General features: G+C 38.2%; 1 protein-coding gene across 1 annotated transcript in view; it reads right to left on the bottom strand.

Moving 5' to 3' along the window:
- Positions 1-22896, bottom strand: part of LOC139129049 (death-associated protein kinase 1-like) — a 133109-nt gene that overhangs the window by 97544 nt on the left and 12669 nt on the right. The window lies entirely within an intron of this gene.

Consider the following 22896-nt stretch of genomic DNA (forward strand, 5'->3'; position numbering starts at 1 on the left):
GCTCGCGTTGCTTCCACGTGTCAGTCATTCGAAACAATGAACCCAAGGAATGGCTTTAAATACAGCAGTTGTCAAAGACGGCACGCTGTTACGTAACAGAATTCAGACTTCATTCAAATGCAAATAGTAATTAATATGACGGCCAAAAAACTTTGTCTGTTTTTATTTGCATTACTTCTTCTACGGACAAAAAATCACACCTGTACATTAATTCAAACTCTGCTATTGATTCGTTTAATTTTTTTCCAGAACTTTCTTTCCTTTTTTTAGCGACCATGCCTTCCAATAGATTTTTGGCCCGGCTGTATTATGGAAATTTATGAATCTCACGGATGTCAAAATCACCTATAATGAAACCAAACTCAGGAAGTCAAAATACAGCTTGGATCGACACAGTGACAGATATTTGGTGATTGGAGTCATTGGTCGCGATATTTGTACTTGCTTTTTCATTTCTGTTGACCGGCGTATGTAATGCCAATGCTTTATCGAATTGTTTCTCCAGGTTACAGTATTATTCTGATGAATTACGTGGGTGAAGGTCATCGTTGTCCAAGTCGCAGTACTCAGTTCTCTCATTTCACCGCTAATCATTGTCTTCATTCTGTGGATCCTCAAACCTTCGCCTACAGCAACACCTTGGAAGGCAAGTGGAAGTTAATGCCTAGCGAATTTGGGTGGGCTTAACAGCTTCAGACTTATTTCAAAGTTATCTTTACGGGTTCATGTGGAGGAGGCGTTTCGCCAATAAAGCTAAGGCGTGTATGTCTCTTGTTCAACATATTATTCTTTATCTTTTGAGTTAACAGCCCCCTTATCGATTCAACACTGCACATAACAGAATACTGAGCAAAATGTTTTTGGAGGGTCTAAAAACTAATGTCACGCCGCAGTTTACTGCCCAGGAGGCCACTGCCACTGATGTGTGACACTGGGAATACACAACCAAACGAAAAGATGAGTTCGTACTAGTGACAGTACAGTGATGGGGACACTATATCATTATATTTGCAACGAATTTCGTTTGCTTCTGTACTTTATACACTTCGTCGATCGAAGAATTTTTATAATGTCAACTTCGTGGCATATTCAACGAATTGTTGTTCACGTTTTCATCTACAATAGCAATAGAATATTGCATTTCATGTTGAGTGATGAACCACTTTTATACAAAGTGCTTCGTATCAAAAACGGAACACACACCTTTCGTATTGTAAAAAGGCAGCAAATGGCAAAATTCAAGAATAAATATCAAACACAAAGTTTTCAACATATAAAACATCCTAAACAAGCGACACTACTATGAGTTAACTTTGCAGATACAACAAATAATCTTAAAAAAATTATTCAAACAGTAACAAATCTGCACAACAAACACGACAATGCAAAGAAAAAAAAAAAGATAGCCAATAAAGCAATCAATGCAGTGGCATATATTAAATAAAAGAAGAAAAATGCGTAAAGGCTTTCAAATCTTTACAATTGAACATTATACATTAATCAGTTCCTGCTTAGCATTATCATTCCAACGTTTATATGGAACATTGCATCCTTTTCTCGCAAATTGTTCTCGTGGAGTACAGGTTATAGGTAGTGCTTCACATGCTGTAGGCGCTGGGTTCGAGCCCCGCTAGCGGTATTTTATTTTTTTGTGTAAAAATGTGTAACTAAAAACTAACACTTCTCTCCCTGTCATTAATCAACCGTTGCTTCCATACCTGTATCAGGGTGGCTGAAGAAGACATGGATATAGTATGAAAGTTTCCCCCCAGGAAACATCTTTCTGCGAGAACTCCTACTTACCTGTCACATTACTTTGGGTTATCTCATTTGCTGCCTTCCAGAACGAGGCAAAAATTAAATACACGTGATCTCATCCCAGGCGGAAACCGCCATGAGATTCCATATTCAAACAGTTCTCAACCTCCATAATAGACTATCAAAATAGTGGGGAGGAGGGAGGGAGGAGTTACAGGTAAGTAGGAGTTCTCGCAGAAAGATGTTTCCTGGGGGGAAACTTTCATTCTGCTTCATCCTCCTACTTACCTGTCACTATTACTTTTGGGTTACACAGAATCCAAAGCTTAATTGGAGGAGGGTATGTCAAATGAAATCCTCCAACCTAGGTAGAACCACACCTCAAAGAACCTAAAGCAAAACTAGCTTCCATAGGCACATCCTTGAGGTAAAAGTTAATAAAGGTATTTGGAGAAGCCCAAAAACCAGCTTTACAAATGTCATCCACTGACACTCCTTTAAACAAAGCCCACGAGGCAGCCATAGCTCGCGTATCATGTGCTCTGATGGAATGCACAAGTCTACAATGGCCATCGGAAGAATCATAGGCAAGTTGGATTGTATCCCTTAACCATCTAGAAATAGTGTCCTTGGACGCTGGACCATGTTGACCTGGAGACACCTTAATGAACAACTGTTCTGTATTACCACGAAGGTGTGCAGTCATCTTAATGTAGTGGCGAAGAGCCCTACAAGGACAAATAAGTTTATCCTGAGGATCACTTGAAATATTTTCAAGACTCGGAATGAATATCTCTGTACCAACACGAGATACAGATTTATTCTTTGCAAGAAAACCTGCCCTAGGCAACAATCTAACACCTGTAGCTCCCATCTGAGATAAGCACTGTTGATAGACAAAGCGTGAATCTCACTACGTCTACGCCCAGACACCACAGCTATGAGAAAAACAGTCTTCATAGTTAAATACTTCAAACCAGATTCACTAATAGGCTCGTAAGGAGCTGGCCTTAATGAGTCTAACACCAAAGGAAGACTCCAAGAAGGCAAAAGTCTCCTCTGAGGAGGACGCTTAACAAAAACCCTTTAATCAGACTATCCAAAAGAGGATGCTGACCTACACTATGTTCACCATAACTTGGAAGGAAAGAACTCAACGCTGAACGATATGTTGAAATAGTTTGGGGCTTTAGACCTCTAGCCTCAAAAAGAAAAACCAGAAAATCACCCACAGAACTTAGAGGTGGATGCATGGGATCGACATCATGTTCTTTGCACCAATCACTGAATACTCTGAACCTGTAATTGTATGATTTAATGGTTGATGATCTACGAGAGTTCGCTGCATATTCTGCAGCTCTCGCTGAAAATCCCTCTGAGCAAAAACGTTTCTTGACAGTTTCCAAGCAGTCAACTGGAGGATTGATGGATCTGGGTGAAGAAAACCCGACAACGGTTGGCTCAAAATGTCTGGGGTCTCTGGTAGCTTTATTGGAATCTCTATTAGCAACTCCAGCCATTGAGGAAACCACGGTTGTCTTGGCTAATCCGGCGCTATCAGAATGACAACACACTCCTCGTGTCTCATCTTGCTTAGTACTCTGGGAATCAGAGACACTGGAGGAAACGCGTATGCGAACATGTTTGTCCAGGGAACTGAAAAGGCATCCACTGCCTCTGCTCTTTGGTCTGGAACTGGAGAACAATACACCTGCAGGTGGGCATTGTGTGCGGTTGCAAACAGATCTATGTGAGGCCTGTCTAACACCTAGAAAAGGGACTCTACCACCTGATGTTTTAACATCCACTATGTTGGGATAGGTAGTCTCCTGGACAGAGCATCTGCTATTAGATTGCACTGCCTGGTATGTGAGCTGCCCTGATCCTGATATTTCTGATAATGCACCAATTCATTAGATGCCAAGTGAGGATGCAGAGAGATGGAGACCATGTTCCCCCTTGCCTGTTCAAATATGATACTACGGTTGAATTGTCTGACCTTACAAGAACCAATCTCCCTAAGATATGACGGACGAAGGCCTTTAAACTTTCCCATACTGCCTGAAGCTCAGAAAGTTTATGTGCTCTTGTCTCTTGAGTCTGACCAGACTCCTGAAATGGTCAAATCTCCCATATGAGCCCCCCAACCTTGCATTGAAGTATCCTTGGTTATTGTAACCTCTGAGGGCTCCAGAGACAGTGAAACTCCTTGAAAAAATTGACTCTGTTGGTCCACCAATGAAGATGCTGTATTAACAGGGCGTCTACCCTTATAGGATGACTTAGAGGATTCTGATGTGGTCTCCATTGAGACAGAAGGAATATTTGCACTGGCCTCATGTTCAACCTTGCCAAAGGTATGAGCTGAACGCAAGATGCCATTAGACCTAGGAGGCGAAGAAAATGCCGTGCCGTCTGAAAACTGCCGGGCAAGAGATGACTTACCATTTCGCAAATAGCTTGAAAGCGCTCTGGCATAGGAGTAGCAATCCCTTCCTCCAAATCTATTTTCGCCCCTATATAATGAATGTTCTGACTGGGGCAAAGTTCTGACTTCTTTTCGTTTGGTAGCCAGCCTAGACTGACAGCTGTCCTTAAAATACGTGCTGTATCCCGCTGCAATAACCTGATCTGCGTCTGCCTGGCTAGCCAATCGTCCAGATACATGTGAACATAAATTTGTTGCTTTCGAAGAAAGGCACCCAAAACTGCTGTGACCTTGGTAAACACACGGGGTGCTGACGACAGACCGAAACACCTTGCCCTGCACTGCAAACCTGAGAAAATGTCTGCAGTCTGGGTGAATAAGGATATGTTGATAAGCGTCTGTTAGATATATTGAAACTGCATAATCCCCTTTTGACAGATCCGATAATACGGAACGTAGAGTTTCCATCTTGAAGTGTTTCTTTTGAGAAAATGGTTTAACGGGCAGAGATTTAAAATTGGTCTCCAACCCCCTGATCTCTTTGGAATTAGAAACATTGAGCTGTAAAAACCTTTTGATCTGTCTGTGACAGGCTCGATAGCCCTCTTTGAGATTAATGAATCATTTCCTGAAGGATAGCATTTCTCTTTCCTAAACCCGACGGAAGAGGAAAATTTATAACCTTGCTTGTAAGAGGGGGAACTTGAAGAAATTCCAATCGATAACCTTCTGAAACTACCCTAACACCCACGGGTCGTTGGTTATCTTGGCCCAGTGCTGACTGAAAAGAGATAATCTTCCCCCTACTGGCACCTCTGGAAATGGAATTTGAATATTTAACTGTGCTAGATTTACACACTGAGCCACTGGCAAACCGTCATTGCTTAAAAGAATGGTCTCTGGGCTTATCCGGAAAGGGCGGCACTGGTGGTCTAAAGCCCTTATTATCCCTTTTACCCTTAAAGTAATTACTAGGTGTAGCAGAAAAAGACTTCTTTGCAGAAAGTCTGTTTAGTTATGCGGAAGGCTGCGACTTTGGCTGAAAAGAAGCAGGTCGCTTAACTCCCTGACGTGGTCTAGAAGATAGACTTTTCCCTAACATCTCTAGCTGCTTCAGCTTCCTGGTGAAAAATATCTGAGATACGGATAGTTTTCAATCGGATTCGAACCCACAACATACGGCATCAGTCGCCTAGCTGAGAGGCCTGAGACAGAACCAGTCGGCTAAATCTCCACTCCCAAAAAAGAGTGGTTCAATAGCCGGCTAAGTTGTTACATTTTTCTGACTGAGACCTTTCAACACGTTGTAGAGTTCGTGAAGCACTCACGCACGCATGCTCACTATCATACATCGCACATACACACTTTATCGAAGCGAAGAAACGAATTTCATAGCTTTAACTGGGCGAACGATAACCTCGGGGACAATTCTGTCCACCAGCAGTGTTACCGACCCAGGATAGAAAATACGGATAGTTTTCAATCGGATTCGAACCCACAACATACGGCATCAGTCGCCTAGCTGAGAGGCCTGAGACATGGAAGAGTTTATCACCCCGATAGGAAGCTTAGTCAAGCGATTTTGAGTTGATCTAGTAGGAAAATCCATCTGATCAAGGAATAATTCTCTTCTGGCAGAAACTGACAAAGCAATGGCACGCAAGAGTTGATCTGCTGAAGAAGTTAGAGAAAACTGCAAAAATTCCAAACCCTTAGACAATTGGTCATCAGGAATATTAGAGCCTGGCGAAACTGCCGTATGTACAAAAGCAGTTGCCAACAATGAATGTGAAATGCATCTCAGTAAAACTCTCAGAGCTTTATCTACCATAAGATGTCCAAGATCAGCCTTATTGGTAAAACTTCTCAAATTCTTAGCTGAAAAAATGTTTTTTATCAGCCGCCAATTTAGTGTGGACAAAACTTTCTACACTAGGCGCTCTGGCAAACTCCTCAAAGTCTTTCTCAAGGAACCTGAAATTCCTGTCTACAGACTTTGTGTACTTAGACACTCTGGTAAACTCTTCTCAATAGCTGTCCATCTTTGTGCAATCAGTCCCTCAATGGGCAAACGAGGAGCACCTGTAACTGTACTATCTCCACCAAGTAAAAAGGACTGACGTTGACTATGACTGCTATCATCTTTTGTACAGCCAAGCACATTGCCAATAATGTTAATAATGTCATGCCATTTCCCAGACAAAGCTTCTGACATGTCAGCATCAGTAGTAGAAATTTCTGAATGACTATCAGAATGAGCACTGTCACTTCGCACATAATCCTGTGACTTAGACATAGAATGACTGTCTCCATCTGCGCTCTCATCAAGATCACTCAGAGCAAACAAAGAAACAGAATCAGGATCTCTATACTTGTAGGACGGCTGTGGAACAACTCCCAACACAGTTGTCGTCTCCTGATTACTTATCACCTCTGTAGGGTCCACATGTAAATCCCTATTCAGACTGTGCTTTTGGTGTTGGGGCTCCACATGATTGCCCTCTGCTACACCAGCACTCTGAGATTGAGCAAGAAAACCAGCCAACAAAGAAGAAACCTTCTTCTCCGAAAATTGCTCAAATCTAGTGTCCAGAATACCCTCAATCTGGTCCTTAGAAACATACAACTCGTCAGAGGGCAAACTAGCAGCTGCACTACTAGCCGACTTCCTGGACTTGTCCTTCTGAGACTTACCTTGCAGCAATTCAGGATTAGTAAAAATGCGCCATAGTTCATCCGACCAATCCTTGCAAATATCACAAGGCTTAGCCTTTGAACACTTGCGACATGCAAGACACTTGTCATGGCTGTCATCAGCAGGAATAATCTTCCTACATCTAGCTGCAGCGCAAACCTTAGAACCGTCACTCGCAGGAACATCACATAGGTCCATGATACAAGCAGAACCGGTAAACCTACAGTACACAAAAACCAGCGCGATAAATTACCATAAGTACAATACACAATGCACGAGAAAATGGCTCGCACAGCTGCAGACTGACCAAACACGTCACTGCATTCAAAAGCGTGGAAAGCAAACAATAGCAACCACACACTTGCTACAGAAACTCAAAGCAGAACTTCAAACGGCCTGAAAAACTACCGTCAAACCAAACTGACTGCTAAAAGAGAGCAAATAAACAGGAAATAATAGACGATACCGTAACTCACGCTCCCAGGAAGGAACAGTAGAGCAAAAACGGACGTCAAAAAACCATATACTGGAAGGCTGAAACACGGTGTGTTTTCACACACCGAGGCAAATGAGAACTGTTTGAATATGGAATCTCATGGCGGTTTCCGCCTGGGATGAGATCACATGTATTTAAATTTTTGCCTCGTTCTGGAAGGCAGCAAATGAGATAACCCAAAGTAATAGTGACAGGTAAGTAGGAGGATGAAGCAGAATTAGGATACTATAAAAGAGGGAAATGAGTGGCGGTTTTAAAAAATTGGGACCCCTCTTTTGATTCATTTCCCCTAAGTTTCAAAGACCCCATTCCTAACGCTTATCCCCAAAATAATTTAATGCCTCTTTTAGACGGTAACCTTGGACCTCATTTTCATAAGTACGCACATCTTTGACGTCATCAGTTTGTGGCTAGACCACTTGTAAAATGTTGCCGCGTTGCACAGTAAGTGAGGCTACCCACAATTCTCCATGATCTGTACACACAGAGATCACTCACTGAATTGAAGCAAATTTCTTCTGTGCACAGAACAACCCGGTCAATTTTCAAAATTCTGGCAACATAGTTCTGATAATCATAATTTTCTGATGTCTCACTCTGAATAATGAGAAGATCAACCCCTTTTCCGTGGAGGAGATACTTTTGTTGTAATTTTGTTGACATAGATTTTGACAGCCATACACAACATTTCAAGGAAACTAAGGGAATAAGTTGCATCTGTGTTGGCAAAAGAAAGGGTAATGATTTTTTAATGTTCGTAACAAAGGAAATTTTCATGTCTGACAGGTGGTATGATTAAACCATTTTAGTTGCTGATAACTCTATCTTGACAAATGTGCAATTTTTAGCACCTCCAAACATCAACTTCTCATTCATTTTACTCTTGATTTTAAACATAATCAATAATTTTGGAACATAGTTTTAACGAATAATCCTAACTTAAATTGTCAGTTAAAAATGTTAAGAAACTGATGAATTGAAAAAGCCTTTAGCAAACAATATCTGAGTGAACAAATCAAGGGGAATTGTGGGTAGCCTCACTTACTGTGCGTTGCCACTGCCAAACTTTTGACGCTAAACTCAGAATGACAAATCAACAAATGTTCAATACCCCGGCACAGAGCTGTGAAGCGGTACGGTATCCATGTATAGCTTCCAATGGAGTGTCGTTTGTACCTCAATGAGTCTCGTAATAAACAGTTTATTTGACTTCCTCTGTTTTGTTCTATCGTCACTAAAATAGAGCGTACGACGTATCCATGTGTGCAAGTACTATCGATTATGACGATAACCGACGCGATGCAGTTCCGATCTGCATATCGGTCAAACTTCACTACGTATGAGAAATTTACGTGATTTCCTGTCCGAGTTTTGGAAATGCATCTGAATTTTGTACTTTTTTGCTTCAAATCCAAAAGAAGTTTCGCAAGACGATAACCTGGGCTCATTTTCTAACCTGCCAAGATTGCCCGGCACAAGCGCTGTAGGTTCGAAATCATTTCAGTGTGAACTGACTGTCAATCGACGATTGCTCTGCAAATATCACTATTTGCTCTTGAGTTAAGTGTGGTTTCCATACGTATTTACAAATGAGTCCTTCTACTTCATGCGTGAAATGGTAAAGCGACCCCTGACAAAAAATGTGACGAAGCCTTACGACTTCATTGCCAGAAAATTGGGCACAAAAGGCTTTTTATTAAAAAAGATTTGACTCATTTTAGATTTAGATGGATTCAATTCATAGTTTTTGTCAATACACCGATGTATTATATATATAATATATATATATATAATATATATATATATATATATATATATATATATATATATATATATATATATATATTATATATATATATATATATATTATATATATTATACATTATATATATATATATATATATATATTATAATATATATATATATATATATATATATATATATATATATATATATATATATATATATATATATATATATATATATATATATATATATTTGTATATATATAATTTACGGCTAGCAAACAGCTAGTCTCAGCGCTTAACCCCGTCTCGTACATCCGTAACATGACATTTCACAGTTCCGCACATAAAACAGGATACTGAGCATGTCAACTCGAAAACACTGCAAATAATAATTTCTCTCCTAAAAAAAATGTGAAAACCACAAGCGTGACTAGCTTTTTTGGAGAAGAATTTGACAACCTGTAACATTTAACATTTTCGTCTACAGTATAGCCTGAAACGTGCATGTCCGTAGTGGCGTACCGGTTAGCGTGGGTGACCCATAACAGGCTCGTTCGATTGAATATTTATAATCTACACTTATGTTCAAGATTTCGGATTCCAGTACGGATTAAATCTGCTACGCCTCCTTACAAACGTATTTAGTACTAGCTGTAGTAAAATGAAATCTTATATATTTTCCTTTCGTAAATATTAAATCAATGGTTTTTCGCATTGGTTGAACGAGCTTGAATATGTTCACCAAGCATGACGAACTCCTGGCTTGTCGGGCGGGACTATTCGTCAGATTGGCAGTCACATCCGGTGGTACATGGTCGGTGCATGCAGCTACGTCAAAGCGTACACTCTGATTCAGCGGCAGTGGTAATTCCCGCCGTATGAATGGAACATGGATCACCTGAAGAAATGCATTTCCGCAATACAGTTCGAGTCGTGCGACCTTGTAGCTTGGTGTGATCGCGTATAAAAGCCCGTAGACTTGAGAACCTTCCGACTTCTGGTTATTTGGTGAGAACAAATGCATATGCAGCCGAAACAAACATTTAGAGCGAAGCACATGGTAGAAAAGAAGTGATACAATAAAGGAGATGTACAACAAATTATCTATTTAATAGTTTTTATTGAAACTTAAAACAGTAGTGACAATAGTGACATTTAGGCTGCGTTCACAAAATACGGTTGGGGGGGTGGAGGAATTCAGGGGGGGGGACTCGAAAATTTTGGGGTTAGTGGAGGGGGGACTTGAAAATTTTGCTCTACCTGTAGGGGGAGGGACTTGAAAATTTTTGGGTCCCTTTTGAGTTTTACATTTTCCAATTCCAAGTTTGATGTAGGTAATTCAATGAAATATGAATACCATTTTTATGCCATCAAAATGTTGTAATGTTAGTAATAATTTAACAAAATCTAGAACCATTTTGTCACATTTCATGACTTTTATCTCGAAAAAATCTAAACGTGTGATTTGTCGTAGAAAAGAAACTTGAGCCTCGTAACGGCAGAAGCTGCAACTGTTAATGATTTCGGCAATATTTCTATGCAATATAACAACTACAGTTTCTTGCTATCTCCCTACAGCATGCTCAAGCACACAATATTTAGTTTGTCGACAAAGCCTGAATATATAAATATAAATAAGTATTTGGTGATTTTTTAATTGGAGTCCAGACTGACAGTCAGTTGTCAGTGATACAAATGCATGGTACACATACATAGGCTGTGATAGCCAGCTGAATACTGGACAATTCAACATGCTGTAGGGAGTAGAACAAGAACGCAGTTGTAAACTGAACAAAAATATTGCCAAAATTATCAAAGTTAATACAGCTACTGCCTACGGGTAGTGTCACTATCAGATACTACCCTGCTACTGTAGTGTCACTGTCACTGCATACCTGAACAGTGACAGAGACAGCTCTGACTCTGATGTACATGGTGGTTGAAGAAGAGTTTTGGTCAAATGACACTCATGACAGTGAAACTCACTTGTACACAAGATCAGGCCAGAGAGCAAAACATGGAAGAAAACATAGAAATGTTTGAAGTCCGGCATATGAGAATAATCAAATATTAAAGAAAAAAGATGGGGTCACCATGCTTGATTTTCTAAATTTTCACACTCTTATTATAAAATGATACAGAAGTAAAACTTTGAATAGTAAAGACTAAAAGAAAAAATATATGACCAAATGGAATTATTTATTTTTAAACCAAATTTGCAATTATATCACCCAAAATTTCAGAGATTAAAACATTTATTTGATGGAATATTTAAATCTTCCGGTATTGTCAATTTTGAGTAGCATTTAATTCATATAGGTATTGTAGTTTTGAAACAATGTTTTGGTAGGTCACTGTGCAATACGGCAATTAGCCAGAATTCACAATTTTCCTACTCTCTCATGATTGCATTTTGTGTGTTCTTCAACAGGAGCAATTGACCTGGCCAGAGTTGGATTAACTCAAGTTGACTTTTAGACCAATAAATCTAAAAAATTCACTGATGCATTTAAAGAACTTGCCTTGGGAATATGACTATACAAAGTGCTAATACAGGTAGTGTTGAACACCTGTGAGCAGAACGGCGCAATACATGTTTATTTTTTCTGCGCTCACATCCTTTACAAATATGCGGGCCTGTGATAGTTGGGGGGGACTTGAAAAATTTTGACCATATAGAGGGGGGGCATTTGAAATTTTTTTAGGGTACTTAGGGGAGGGATCTGAAAAAAATAAGATTTCAATCGAGATTCCTCCAGCCCCCCCCCCCCTAATCGTTATTTGTGAACGCAGCCTTATAGCAACAGCACATGCCAATTCCGTGTCGCTATTCGCCAGAATACGTCACGTGATGAGAAATAGATACGTCTAGTACCCATTGAATCGACAAAAGTGACGTCAGAGGGTATTTTTGAAAAGCTATTTCCTAGGAAAATAGTTCAGATCGAATTTGGAAAAGTGGCCAGTCACGTGACCATAGTGTTGTCTGCAACTTTGCAACAATGGCAGGTGACTAGAACGTGATATGAGTCCGGGATTAGCGACTAGGTCTCTCTAAATCAGATTTTCCAACATTTTCCAACATTCCAACAGCATAGGACTTGAAAAGCTCACCGACGAAAAAGATTCAAGTGCAACCAAGGATTGTTGCTAGGTATGCTTAGGATATTCTTTGAAAGAAAGTGGTGCCACGTACAACTGTTTAAAGCACTGTGGAAATATCGCCAAGTAAACTTGTCATGCAATACCAATGGGAAGATGGTCTCTTCCATATCACATGATGCAAGCTCCTAGCCTTGAGCTTTTATCCAAAGATTGAAATTACATTGGTAACTTCCTGTACCATTTCTATCGGTTTTTGTAAAAATCACGCGAGTTATAAATGGCGAAAATAACTTTTCCGGGGTAAATGACCGCAAAGCTTGCACATAATTATGTAAAATCATCCTTGCTGAATTTTCCCTTTAAGTCAAATATTCCGAGTATTGTAAAGTTGGCTTACACTTCCTCAAACAAAACTACGACTCTTGTTCAGTTACCCTTGTATTATTAGATGAAGGATAGAGTGAAGCGGAAGTGATCTTTAACAGAAGTAAAATCAATATGAAAGCAGCAGTTTCTAAATACCTCCATAAAAGACCATTATTTAATTTTACTGATAGGGATACAATAAATGTAAAAATTGATGTTTAGTCGTGCTATATCTTTATGACATGATATCACACAATACTGTGTGTATACAATTGTGTAGCGTTTAGTGTGCACCATGCTTTCGTGACAGTAATGCAACTTTTAATTCACTTTCTCGAAAGTATTCCAGTGTGTAACTGACACGATTCGGGCATAATGCTTGCATTTACCTTCATTCAGCTTTGACAACAATTAATATGCAGACTGTTCGATGTTTTACATTCAGTTTGTATGTACATTAATATTTGTTTTTACTAGATGACGCAAACATTTTTTATAATTACTGCTTGTAATCATAAGCTTAATGAAAGGGATTTATTTATTCACAAAACGTTTAAACTATTCGATATCACATCACCATGTCATAAGTATAAATTATATATATATATATATATATATATATATATATATATATATATATATATATATATATATATATATATATATATATATATTTATGAGTGACTTGCTAGCTACAATGTGACATTGCAGTGGAGAATACTTACATCGGTCTGTGCATCGATAACTGCTTTAGATTGCAACAGTAATCTTGTAATGGCTTCATGACCATTTCCTGCCGCATAATGTAATTGTGTTAATCCACCCTGTTCGGAAATGTAAAACGTGTGATAAGCATTACGATGCATGCATTTGAAAAGGGGAAAAAGTAATATGTGTATTGTTATGTACTTAAGGTGGTTGGAAAGGCCAGAGCGTCAGTTATAAACTTCAACAAAACTATTAAAATATAAAAGTAGTCAACAATTTCTGTGGAATAAAAAAAACTAGACATTTGGGCACAAAGGCATTGCAGAGTTACAGCCTGATGAAACTTCTGGAAAACTGACCAAATAAGAAGAAGTTGGGGAGTCCTTAGTGTATTAACTATGGTAGAGGTCCCCTAGCTTTTAATAAAATGTTTAAAAAGGGAAAGTCATTATTTGCTGTTTTTCAGGAAAGTTTGACAAGGCGGTGCTTGCATTCAGAGTGAGTAACTGCTATTGTAATTGCATTTTTAGATTCTTGAGTGTCAAAGAGGTGTCAAAAGTGAGATTTAACCAAAGAGACTGCTCTGTGACTTCAAAAGAGGGTGCAAATATTGCTTGGTTTCAACATTTTTGACAGATTAACAGTTTTCCTACATAATTATATACCAATTTAATCCAACCTTTGAAATGAGATATGGACATGGAATTTTTACAGCCTATTAACAAGGTTACAGATAAGATATGTACGGCACAATTTTCCTGTATTTGAAGTACTTTTTGAAAAATCATATTTTGAAATTTGAAAGAATTTTTAATAATTTTTTGATATGTAAACCCATGTAAAATCATAAAAACAGATTTTATTTACAAATCCTGCCGTACAAATCTTACAAATAATAGTGTCAACATATTTATAACTAATTTGGTAATATTAATACTATCCAATTATTATTAAATTCAAATATGTAAAGAAAATATGAAAAATTAAATTTTAATATTTACTGGTGTCATATTTCAAAATCATGGCTGCAAATATACAATTTTTATATTCTTTGGAGAAAGTATTAACTAAGAGAGTTATCCTGAAAATTTGAACTAAATATCTTGATTCTAACACTTGAAACTTGACATTAACTCTGAGAAAAGAATTGGTGCAAAAATAGCCTTTCCAACCACTTTAAACATAAACATCGTCCAGGGTTTCATTATGTTAATGCGCTTGGTTCTCAAATTATAGGAGTAAACGTTTTTTTTCCTGATAATGGAATGCACTGTTTCCCTTTAAGAGATCGTTGTGAGGTAACCTTAAAAGTTCAAAATTAATCGATGAAAGATTATTTTGTATGTGGCATCACAATTTGACGTAAATTTTAGCGTATTAAGAACATGAACAATTTCAGGAAGACTTAGCCGAAGACAAGAATGTTATTTTGAAGTCTTCTCCTAGGTGTCATTTTTCTCAGTGATGGTACTGGTAACGTGTTTAGTCACGTGCATGGTTTCCCCACCATATAATATGAAATGGAACAGCATCACAAGTGATTTTACTCTATTACATGAGTACTTTGAAAAATATACCATGTTTAATTTGACATATTTTTGAAATCTGATATATTTTTGACATTTCTTTACAAGATGCCGTAAAATACAAAAATAGGTTAAAAACACAATCGTAAACACGCACGAAATGGGAAATTACAAAATTCCATTAAAAACACAATCAACGCTATTTTCTGTCAAAAGCATCACATTGGTGCTCATCAGAGAAACTTGCATTTCGCAAATTTTCTTCATGACGAGGACATTTACAACCAGACGCACCGTGGAGTAAATTACAACATGGAATACATTACAACATGACAAAACCCCAATATATATAATATATTATATATATAATATGTACTTTTAGCAACATACAATTTTAAAGCGGTTAGTTAACCAATGATTTCCGTCAAAAATTCAACCTTGATTCATTTTCTCGACCACATATTCTTGAAATTTCTTTGAAATTTAATATACATGACGCCGTAAAATACAAAATAGGCTAAAAAATCGTAAACACAGACGAAAGGGGAAATGCATCATTATTCTATAATAATTACAGTCAACGCTATTTCATAATAAAACATCACATTGCAATTGGTGCTCATTCGAAAAGTTGGAATTGTGCAAATCTTATCCGTTAACAGAACGTTTACAGCCAGACGCAACATTCAAATGGAATAAATTATTGCGTAACTATGCGGCCGTCCTCGCACGAGCGTCCAGCAAGTGCGGGACGGCTGCAGAATTAATATAAAGCTAGCGCAAATGCTCCGGTACAAACTGCTCGTATTGTCTCGCCATGGGTTTCTATTATTTATACATTCGTTATGAGGAAAACATATATTGAAGCCTGGAATAACATGATAAGTGGTGTGAAATTTGGCTGAATGATATTCACACATGTATATCAATTTTTTATTGTTATAATCAGGTTACATGAATGATGATGTCATTGGATTATCATATGCTATTTGTGTATAGATGTACTTTCAGTATACAGATTTTCACTATTCTCTCTTGACAATGGTGCAACGTTACAATTTCTCTAAAATATTGTTAAGCATACATTTTGTATACAGTTTGTTCTGTGGTCGTTTCCTTGGTCCAGCACTTCATGACAACTTTCAGTCAGTGTGCTTGCAGTCAGTAGCATAGTCTTTAGACGTAACACTTCCGAATTTTGGGAAACTATATCTTCTATACAACAATTTAATAAATCGATTGCAAGTGTCCGAAAAAGTATTTCGTCAACCTGTAGTATTCTGACGGTTACACTATTTTATTGTAAGTGCTTACTCTTTCTATCTATTCATTTTTCGAGATATCTGCGACAAACACACATGGTGTCGTCTTATTGCACGTCGAAGCGAACTGAAACGGGGTATACTTTGAGTCTTAAGAAAAGTGACCACCACTTCAAAGTATTATTTTTGCCAATGATCCATTGAAACTGAATATGAGATAAGTGCATTCTATATTCAAACCTGTCTTCGCAAGACAGAAATGGCGCATTTGTACAAATAGTCACGATACAATATCTTACTCAATGGCGCCTGTCAGTCTGACATTGCTCGAAAAAGCGATCGTATTACCCTATAGTCTTGTAAATTTGTACCTCCTTTTCGATGCATTTATAAAACAAAAGTCAACTTATCCATTATAGACAACTACACACGCTTTGTACCGTTTGTTAAAAGGTGTACACACTTAGCCATTTCCGAATAACATTTCGAATGCCTTGTTTCAAAAAGTCTTCACAGTTGCCACCTGACCGCATGTATTATAAAATGAACTACTTCTACAATATAAGCTATCACTGTGATCAATGTATAGACCCGGTATGAATCAATTCAAGATGACATAACATCTTTTTATGGACTGGGACATTGTAAAAGAGTTAGACCTTTCCTGTCATCTGCCAAGTATTCCCGTGTAGTCACTTTGTTGACATTACCAGTGTTGAGGTAAAGTTTATCACAATGGAAATCAAAGTCGTTCGAATTTCCTAGTCTCCTTAGTCTTTATTGTTATCGTATTAGTACTGTAATAAACGCCATCTGTCCATTTTGCGTCCGTCGATTAACTCTTGGGCGCGATGCGCAAACAGCTTTCTTAAAGTTCCTAAAGTGATTGTCAGACCGAAGCTTCCAGCTAGATTATTCACTCAGGGTTTATGCCGGCTGCATTCGTAGTGTGAGGAATCCACCTCACCGGTACTGTGAGCTATGATGAGTGTACCGGTGCCTTCATTCACAGGTGTATGCAGTGTTGCTTGAATAGTAAGTTCAGTTCAGTTCGGTTCGGTTCGAAAGAGGGATAATATATTCGCTTAGGATAATTACATAGATCGAAGGCCGAAGGCCTACCGTGGTAGTGTTAAGAATAGAAGTTATGACACAACAAATTGGCGGAAAGTCCAAACCCACTTTAAAATCAACAAAATATAACATCTGTCCTAAAAATGTAACGTCGAACAGTCAAAAATACCTTCAAAAGTTCAAGTTTTACTACGGTAACTGAATTTGACTGATACATGCCAAAGGCAGGCCAATATTACTGTAGGCCAATTCTTCGCATCTCTCATTGCCTGTCCCCATTGTTTTGACCTGAATGTATTTTAGCAAAAGAGAAACAAATCACCAAAATTATCGATTTTTCAAAGTCAATAAGACCCGTGCACAACTCCAATCTATCAAATAATCTTACGTGTGCAAAAGTTCAACTCACGCAAAAGTTTCAAAATATAAGCAGAAACGAGCAAAACAATGTGACATTTCAGAGTCCGAGTATTTGAAACGAAGCGTATATGAGTCATTTAGAACAATACAAGCTGTTTAGTATTCATATGCAAATATGTCAAATGAACTATTTTGTAAAACGCATGTTTCAGAAGATACATTACTACCGGAAAATAATGCACATGACAATAAAAAGTGATTGCAATTTCATATCTTGCATCAAAGGTTGTCATTCCTTTATCAATTAATTACGTCCAATACAATTAGAAAAGTAGAAGTCAACGTTTGCTTCTACAAGTAAAAATGCAACGTGTTAGGACAATGAAGTAGTCCTGGATTTCAGCGTTGTATTGGCTTGGCTAATACTTGAGGTAGATTGACAGGGATATCGGCAACATTATCACTTCCATGGAGCCCTGCATCTATATTTATTATTTACTGCAACGCCATCATGTGTCACTAATTCAGTTTGAGGAATAGAGGGCACCAGAAGACATAATTTACGCAGGCTTTATAGAATAATTCTGTTCACCAGTTTGATGTAAATGATAAAGACGAAAACCATTGCATTGTCTATGCAGTGTTTGTCTGGTGTCGGTGACAGTTATTGTGTTGGTCGTGTGTGTCAACGCCAGTTTTCAATCAACGGCTCAGTATATAACTTGGCTAAGATAATCGTAGAGTAAGATCAGGATATCACTTTCTGAGAATACGATATTAAAGGATTAGTTGTATCATATTCCCAGCAAGTGATATCCTTACATACGTTTTCCATAGAATATTTAATGCTGTAGTTTAATCAGCGATTCAATATCTAAATTATTGATATGTAGGCTTGTCTGACAGCAGTGCTGAGGTGATCGTGACCATGGAATAACCATACCTGAAAAAAATAATCGCCCTCGTAGTAATAGATGGAAAATGTAGAGTTGTTGTTTTTGTTTGCCGTTTTTTGTTGTTTGTTTGTCTTTCCCATTTGCCGCTAAGTTTTCAAAGAAGAATCCTTGAATCATTCGGTTATCAAAAATCTCCAGTACACATATAACCTCAGATAGCGTAGATCGCGTTTTAGGTTTGTTCGGCAAAAAAGAATGATTTGTTTCTGTTTACCACCAGCATCGCACATCACTTAGAAGTATGTCAAGTCTTTACTGTGTGTTTTTCTTTTGCCCCTACGGAAAAACGATAATGTATCAAATTCCACCAGAATATAAAAAATGAAAAAATCCAGTCGCCGCATAATTTTTGCACATGTCAATGACTAGACACAACCCTATTATTTTTTGGCCTTACTAAAAAGTATAGCTGCACGCGCGCGACTTCAGACAACTCTGCCTGAATGATGCGGACAAATTGTAGGCATGGTAACAGTAGCAGGTTTTATTGTCGTCGTTTATGCGGAAAATGCTGACAAATATTTATTTATGAATATTAATGATAGAAAAAGTGACGTCATTTGCGATCAGCGCTATTGCCACGTTCGACACATTAGACGTCTCGTTGGGTCGACCTCTACGTATGACACGATTTTACGAATATTTAGTCACACACAATGAAATGAACGAGATACACAGCGGCCGATGGCGATCTACGGTTACTGACGTCATGTCTTACTGGCGTCTCTATTGCCCCAAGAGACCATGAACGCCTTATAACTAGTTCAGGCAAAACACTTCGGACCTTGTTCACTAAAAGGATCCTTGTGAAACAATCTTTCAACGCACAGGGTCCGAAGATTTTGTCATTTTCAAAGCATATATGGTGATCAGGTGCAGCCTGCAGTATTTAACTTAACCGAAAAAAAAACCATCAATTACGATCCTTGTATGCGAAGAGTATAAGAACACCAGTGTTGAACCCGTGTGTTCTCACATTCTCAATAATTAAAATACGTTTTTATTTTTGTAACTTGAACTATATTGAGGGGTTGTCGAACCACGATACAGAATGACATGTTTATGGATGTTCCTTAATTACTATATATTTGGATAAAATTCATAATGGGACAAAGTAAACAGTTGATATAGACACCGGGGTCCTTGGGGTGAAAAGGACTACTCCCCCACAAAAGCCAGATTATCGTAATCTATGAAAATGTAAAAAAAACACGCTACTGATCGGACGTGCCGTGTTTGGTCCAAGAATCCCATAATTATGTCATGTTTCAAGCGTTCATTATAATTGGATCATGCATATAATGTCGGTGAATATATAGAGACTAAACTTGAGTCGAAATAAACTGAAAAAATGTTCCATTTCTGTAAGAGAGCGCATACGTTTCACATTGTGTTCCCTGTACGATCATTTGACCCCTCTTTGCATATGTCACGAAAGAGCCCATCATGATTATTTAATTTTATCATACGGTAAAAGCGATGCAAACTGCTGCGTCATCAGTAATACCCATATTGTGCGCCTACGATCCTGTAACTTCGCGTTTAATGAATTCATACAGTTGCTCAAAGTGCAGTGTAGGTAGTGATACAGAGACCTCCACCTTGAATATTATTTTCTCCTTCTTTAGTCTGCGTAAAGGTCAATGAGCTGGTTACAATTGTGAATGACAGATCAAACAATTTCTATTGTGCTGGTCATTGATACATTTCATAACTAGGGACACATTACGAGATACATGAGTTTTGTGTAATTGACAGTTCAAATAGAATGACGTCACGACTTTGCATCATTCAAATAAACGCCATACGTTTATGACTGCAGGAATCTATTTTCCGAAATTCTTAGGTATCGTAGTAATGAAGCCACGCCCTTCACATGTCCTAACAATACGATGGATAGACAAATGACTATAAGGAGCGAGACGAAAACAATGTCAGTCGTCGCTCTGTGCCGAGACATGGGAGAAACTTGGGTGATGGCTACTGTAAGCTTGTCTTCTTTGAAATAAATACAATGTAGTACCAAAGAACTCTGGATGTCTCGTACAGTCAATACTCTATATATTCTAAGTACCTCTGAGCAAGCCAAGCGAGTAATCTCCAGTGCGAAGGAGAAGGTATTTCTCCCATTCCACGAATCAATAAAGGAAATTGCAATTGTTCCCATCGATCTATTGGCGGACCGTAAGGCGAGCTGTTTTTTACACTTGCATAAGGTTCGAATTCCGCCGATGGATCCAGGGTCATGTGTGTGGAATTTCAAGCTGAAGCCAACAACCTGAACCCTGTTCAGCGATATATACATTGCTTAGTAAGATTGTTGTTATAAGTTTGCGTGTAATGCACGACTCTGTATGTAGTTCAAATGCTTCATGAACTTCACAGTGTTTTGAATTGTCGCGGTGAGAATGAGTTGCTACAAGTTAGTTCGTTTAACTCACTTTTAGGTTGGGAATCAGCCAATTACTTTTGACTGCTGCTATTTCAGTTAGATGAATAGGTGCTGTGAGTTGTGGGTGCAAATTAGATACGGCAATCTAATGAATGAACATCCTTAGTTTGATGCCACAGTCATTTTGCTGTGTATAAAAAGTCCATTTATGTTTGCTCCACCTATACGTACCTCAATAATTAACGCTTTGAGGAGAACGAGTATCGAAGTGTCACATTGGACTCCGGACGGTATACATACACGCACTGTTATATGTTGGTTTCAGCATGACCTCGCATCCCAACCTTTCTCGCACGAGTGTCGCTAATGGCGCAATTCTGACCAAGAGCATACAAAGTGCAAACGCAGGTCGCTTTATGCAAGAACACCATCATTTCGAGAACATGTCATGTGATATTACTAATTGTATATATAACTTAGGTATTTGTAGCAGGCTATGATCAACTAAATGTTACTGGTGCATACGCCTTCAAAGACGAGTATTCTTCTTTTACCAGATGCAAGATGGAATGAAGAATTGAGGCAGTAACAGAATCAAAAATGTTCGTAAGGCAGTAACAGAATCAAAAATGTTCATAAGGCTATGCTCATGTAACATTTAGTAAATTACTGCGTACTACCAGACATAGATAATATTGTATTGTTGATCTTTTGTCATTGTAAATACTGATCTCTGTCAGCCACGAAAAAATGGAAGGATATTAATGTGAGTACAAAGAGATACAATGCTACGATTTTTATCTTTTTCGTTTAAATATTTTTCTGTCTCATAACAAAAGCTTAAAGACACTTTCTTTGTTTAAATTACTCTAACACAAATTAGCAATATCCTGAGTTTTTCTAATTTCGGATGTCTACTGCAATAGTATTATGTTCAGTAGCGTCAAGCAAATAAAAGACACATGCCATATTTGCAAAGCCAAGTTTGAGCTCAGTTTACATTACAGAATCACTTAACTATCCACCTGTCAAATTCAATCTGAACACAAAAATAATCTTAGCATGCATTTTTAAGCGCTGATCAGAAGAGACCAATAACGTCGTTGAGGGCACACATCCATGAGATCAGTACAGTCGACATGACAGCCGTAACAAATGACTAGTACATCGAAGATTGCAACCTTTGATGATTGTCCTTGTCGGGTATGGCTCCTAGAAATCAGGATTTGACAGTAGTAAATTTACAGTTACAGTAACTTATTTTTCGCCAAATATCGCCTATTGTTGCCAAATTTTATTTATGATAACTTTGCTAGCTGTTGTATGGAGATTTTCTAAGTTTTGAATGCTAGGTCAACAGTTCTTGTCGGTTATTGGAGCAGGGTGGAGCACGATTTGTTTCGGTCATCACGCATTTTACAATTGACCATTCTCATACCTAAGTGAATGTGCATTCTGTTCAGGCACGCTTTTCATTAATGACGTACTAGGTTCTTGATGCTCGCTCACTCTAGACCGAGTCACAGGCGCTAGCATCACGCTATCACGGATGTCCGTTTAGTATATTCATTTCAAATACATGTACATGTGTACTAGATTCGACACCTGTGACAGCGAGATGACAAACGTCCGTACTACGGCCCACCTGTTAGCTTGCGCCCAGAAAATACAATGACACATAGCGCCCGCACCGGACATACCAACACCTCAACTGAATTTTGTCTAGGAGTGGTAGATATCGAATACTCCTACGAACTCCAAAACTAATTACGAAGTTTTTTACTTAACGTTATTGATTCAAATAAATTAACTATGTGACACTTAGTTTTAAGCTACATTACAATAATTCCAAAGGTTGACTTCGTCGTCTTGGCGGGCTTGCTCAAAAACCGCGAGCCGGATCAAATCGCCGAAAGATTAACATAACAAACAAACATGAAAAAGTGGACGGAATACGTCCCATTTCTCCTTGTCAAACATAGTAGAGAGGGGAAAGTAGACAACTTTATCAATACAGACACA

Source organism: Ptychodera flava, unplaced genomic scaffold (genome assembly GCF_041260155.1).
Source record: "Ptychodera flava strain L36383 unplaced genomic scaffold, AS_Pfla_20210202 Scaffold_87__1_contigs__length_454918_pilon, whole genome shotgun sequence".
Taxonomy (NCBI): Eukaryota; Metazoa; Hemichordata; class Enteropneusta; family Ptychoderidae; genus Ptychodera; species Ptychodera flava.